Consider the following 4,472-nt stretch of genomic DNA (forward strand, 5'->3'; position numbering starts at 1 on the left):
TTTTCGTTTTATTTTTCCCCCCCTAATAGAAGGCACCCAACGTCCTGTTAAAATACCCTTCCTTTCTATTTCCCTTATCACAATTACTTTCACAATGTCGGTAGATCTCAGTTACTTTTTTACAACCTTCGGACTTAAGGATGCCATGAGACCCAAGAAAACTTTCGCAACCCCTGAATCAATTTTCGACTAAAACCAGACATCCTTCGGACTTAAGGATGCCATCAGACCCAAGAAAACTTTGGGAACCCCTGAATCTACATTTTGACTAAAACCAGACTCACTCATCCGTGACAAAACTACACCTCATTGACTTTAACTCCTTGAATGGGGGCGAATTAAAAAAACAATACTATCCACCATTGTGTTTGAAACAGTCTTTTTTTTAAGAGGTTTGACAGAGGGAACTGTAACTGCTATGGTCTTATCGTCCCGAAATCGAAGAGAGAAAGAAGACAGGATAGGATGAAATTTTTCCTTGATTTTTACTTTCCTTATCCTATAGGAAGGAAAGTAATGTAATCGGGTCAAATTTTCAATGGTTATTTTTTAGTGCCAAAACACGTTTTGAGGTCCCTAGAGCCTAAATACAAAATTTCAGCCATTGGTCCGTGTGTGTGTCTGTCTGCAAACAAAATATCTCGAGAACGGTAAGAGATAGAGACTTGAAATTTGGTATGCAGTTGTCAAATGTGACAAGGATGCGACACGAAACGTTTGGTTAAGGTCGGTGCAACCCTTGGCGGTATTTTGCCGCTTTTTGGCGGTTTTCGGCGTAATTCATTATTCATTATTATTATTGATTTTAAATCCGTCAAACTATGTTTCCCGCTGGGATTAAACTTTTTTAGCTTTCGGTGAAGAGGAATTTAGTCTAGCTTGGAATAACATGATAGTAAAAAAAATGTCTCTTTTTTAAGATGGAGTTTTTTTATTCCTAACTATAACTAGGTACTCATTAACCACCCATTACTGTTATTAATTAAGGAATAAATAGGTAAATTTTATTAATAAACAAATACATATATAAATAATTGAAAACTGCATTCTCACTTTCTCACTGCAGCCATAATTAATCTGTTAACTTGTGTCAATTAATTAAACTGTGAAGTTATGGAATTTCAAGCAATATTAATCAAGTAGTTCTAACACTTTTTTACCCGGTGTGTATGTAAATTAATTATTAATATTGTGGGGTAAAAAAGGGAAAATTTTCTAGTGTATTCAAAGGTACCATAAGGTATTATAGGTAGAATGTATTTATGTTAAGTGTACCTAATTTCACGCTAAAGTACCTACCTAGTTCCCAGGTAAAAAAGGTAGTCTCGGACTATGAAGTCTCATTTATAGAAAACTAACGTGGCACTCAAAGTGCTAAAAAATTCCTAGGAACATAGTGCCTACATAACACACAATGTGTTACTGTGTTCAATAATTGAGAGATAGTGTGTATGACATCTCCACTGATGAAAGATTCATTGCACATTGCATACTCAAATAGATTCACGGCGTTCATACAAATTTGGTTTCTTTTTAGAAAAACAGGCAGTATTATCATTATATTTTAGTTAAGTAGGTATATTATTATTATTACCTACTTATTACTTTATTATTATTATTTTAGGTACCTATATTTATCTAACTGACCCACTTTTCATTTCGTTACCCAATTTTTCCCTCGTTTTTATTTTCATTTAAGGGAGAGAAAAAAACTCGTTTCTTTCATAAAAATAATGAGTTGGGGGAAAAAGAAGAAAATCAAAAGAAAAGGAAAAAAAATCACAGACTACCAAATAACGAGAATTTTATACAGGGCGGTGAAAAAAAACTCGATGGACATACAGGGTGCGCCAGAACACAAAAAATTGAGGATGAAAAAAATAAAAATAAATAATAATAATAATAATAATTATAATAACTAATATCCAGCCACGTTATCCGACAGCTCCTTGAGTCGGGCCGGTACGTCTAGGACTTGAGGTGAGGCGGCTAGCTTGTCCTGGACGGCGGAAATTGTGCCGTGCAGCTCTGAGATCTGAGAATAGAATAGATTTTAATAATAATGGAATAATATACAGTGAAATAAAATACACAAAATAGTACAGACTAGGAAAGCAAAGAAGAGATATAACAGAATAAAAATAGAGGAGAATAGAATAAAATAAGGATAGAATGGAATAGTAATAGAGTAGAATAGAATAGAATGGAGTAGATTAAAATTGAGTAGAATTAAAGAATGTACACTCGCGAGGAGGAGGTCCCTGGAGAAGGTTTTCCGAGTGTCCTGCCGATGGTTTCTATTTCAAAATGAAGTTAGTTGTTTCCTTTGGATGTGGTCATGATTTGAATTAGATTTAGAGAATAGAATAAATTGGAATAGAATAGAATAAAGTAGAATAGAATAACTCCTTGAGTGGGGCCGGAACATCTACACGTGTAGAATACACTTAAATAAAAGAAATTATGTACCTGTATGGAAAAGTTCCTTATTTGGACGGAGAGGGAATTGAATTTGGCCACGAGGTCGGTCTGGTTTCGTTCCAATTGTTTGGATAACGAGAGAGACCTTTGTAAAGCGTCCGGAACTCCCTGACTACCTGCCACGACTGAAAACAAAGAAATAAAAAGTCTCAGTTAATAACCAAACCTCGACGGCAAATAAATAGATATTCTAAGTTTAGCCGCATTTTTTTTCGGACTTTTTTTTTCAACCAAGGACATATGGCTTTTCAACTTCAACAATCTGACTGCCAAAACATATTCCATGGTGATTACCGGCAGAAACCCATTTATTGAAACATCTCCCTTAACACAAGAGACACTCTCTTTGACAGACCACTACACCACTGAAGTTGGTTTAAACCTTTATTGCGGCGCGATCGACATGCATAAAACACACTTAAAATGCTCAATAGGAGGGGAAAAACCTTTATTGGAGGGGTTACCCCTTCCCCTCTCACCTTCATCCAGCTCGTGCCGCAAGTACGCACACTGTTGCCGAATGTCCAGAAACAAGTACTTGCCCATGCCGGCGGTCGGGCCGCCCATCCCGTTGCGGAACGGGCCGCCCCCGACACCGCCGCTCAGACTTCCGTTGGCGTCCATGAAATTTGAGATTTTTTTCAAACTGTTTAGTGAACTGTCTTTCAACTGTTCACCTGTTGTGTTCTTTTTGGATATTATAAGAATTTGGTTCCTTAATCGGTTATTTACTTTTTTACACTGAAAAAATAAATAAGTAAAACTTTCAATTTTCAATATTTCATAGAGTTGACGATGAACAGTCGGAAAAAAAACGAGGAAAACCTTTCAAATGGGATTCAGAGAAAAGAGAAAGAAAGAGAAGTTTTTCAGAAAGGATTTGTAGAAAAAATGATCTTTTTACTTTTTACATTGACCGATTTTGCAAACATAAACTGATCGACTAGTTCTACAATAACAGGTAAATAGGGAAGTAGGAAAAGAAGAAAGGAAATACATGAACAATAACCCCAACGCACAAATAAATTCACCATAAACGCGAAAAGGCCTTCATATTGAATTCGAACGAACTCGGTAGAGGAAAGCATAAAAAATTTACAACGAAGATAAATCCCAAACGAATTTGGCGAGGCAAAAGAACGAGAATTTTTCAACGAATAAAACGAAGTCCAAACTTGGAGAAAGGAAAAACGCAATGAAAACACCACAATCCTGGACAAAATTGGCAAGAAAAAGAGGAAACAGGGAAAAAATTCACAATGAAAATAAATACGAAAAGGATTCTCGTCCCTGGGAAAAGGTAGAACCCGACTGGAAAAAAAACCACCGTCGGAGGGGAAAGAAACAGAAATAGGACAGAGAGGAGGAGAAGAAAAAAGGGGGAGATGAGGAGGAATAGGAGGGAAAGAGAAGAAGGAGGAGGAGAAGGGCGTAGCGAAATAGGACAAAGAGGGTGAGAAAGAAAAGGAGGAGGTAAAAGAAGGTTTTGGGAAGAAGTGGGCAGGATGAGGATGGGGAAGAGGGAGTAGGAAAAGGACGACAGAAGAGGAAGAGTAAGAATGTAAAAGGAGGAGAAGATGAAGAAAGGAGAAAACCAGAAGGGAGAGGAAAAAGAAAACGAAGAAGAAGGTGAACGAAGGGGAACTGTAATACCAGGAGGAGAGGAGAGGGAGAAGAAAGAAAAGGTCAAGAAAAAGGAGGAAAAGAAGAAGAAGAAGAAGAAGAAGATAAAAAGGAAACACGGAAAAAATCACAATGAAAATAAATATGAAAAGGATTTCACATCCCAGGGTAAAGGTAGAACCCGACTGAAAAAAAAAAACACACAATCACCGTCAGAGGGGAAAGAAACAGAAATAGGACAAAGAGGAGGAGGAGAAAAAAGGGGGAGATGAGGAGGAATAGGAGGGAAAGAGAAGAAGGAAGAGGAGGGGATAGCGAAATAGGACAAAGAGGGCGAGAAAGAAAAGGAGGAGGAGGTAAAAGAAGGT

The 4,472-nt window shown here is 37.2% G+C and overlaps 1 non-coding gene across 1 annotated transcript; it reads right to left on the bottom strand.

Moving 5' to 3' along the window:
* Nucleotides 1-1,975: 1,975 nt before the first annotated feature.
* Nucleotides 1,976-3,019, bottom strand: LOC103518935. Its single transcript, XR_003394143.1, has 3 exons — nt 2,961-3,019; nt 2,470-2,606; nt 1,976-2,035 (listed from the first exon to the last, which is right to left on the bottom strand). It is a non-coding gene; the product is annotated as an uncharacterized LOC103518935 (transcript).
* Nucleotides 3,020-4,472: the final 1,453 nt, after the last annotated feature.

Source organism: Diaphorina citri, unplaced genomic scaffold (assembly GCF_000475195.1).
Source record: "Diaphorina citri unplaced genomic scaffold, Diaci psyllid genome assembly version 1.1 scaffold2443, whole genome shotgun sequence".
In the NCBI taxonomy this organism is placed as follows: Eukaryota; Metazoa; Arthropoda; class Insecta; order Hemiptera; family Psyllidae; genus Diaphorina; species Diaphorina citri.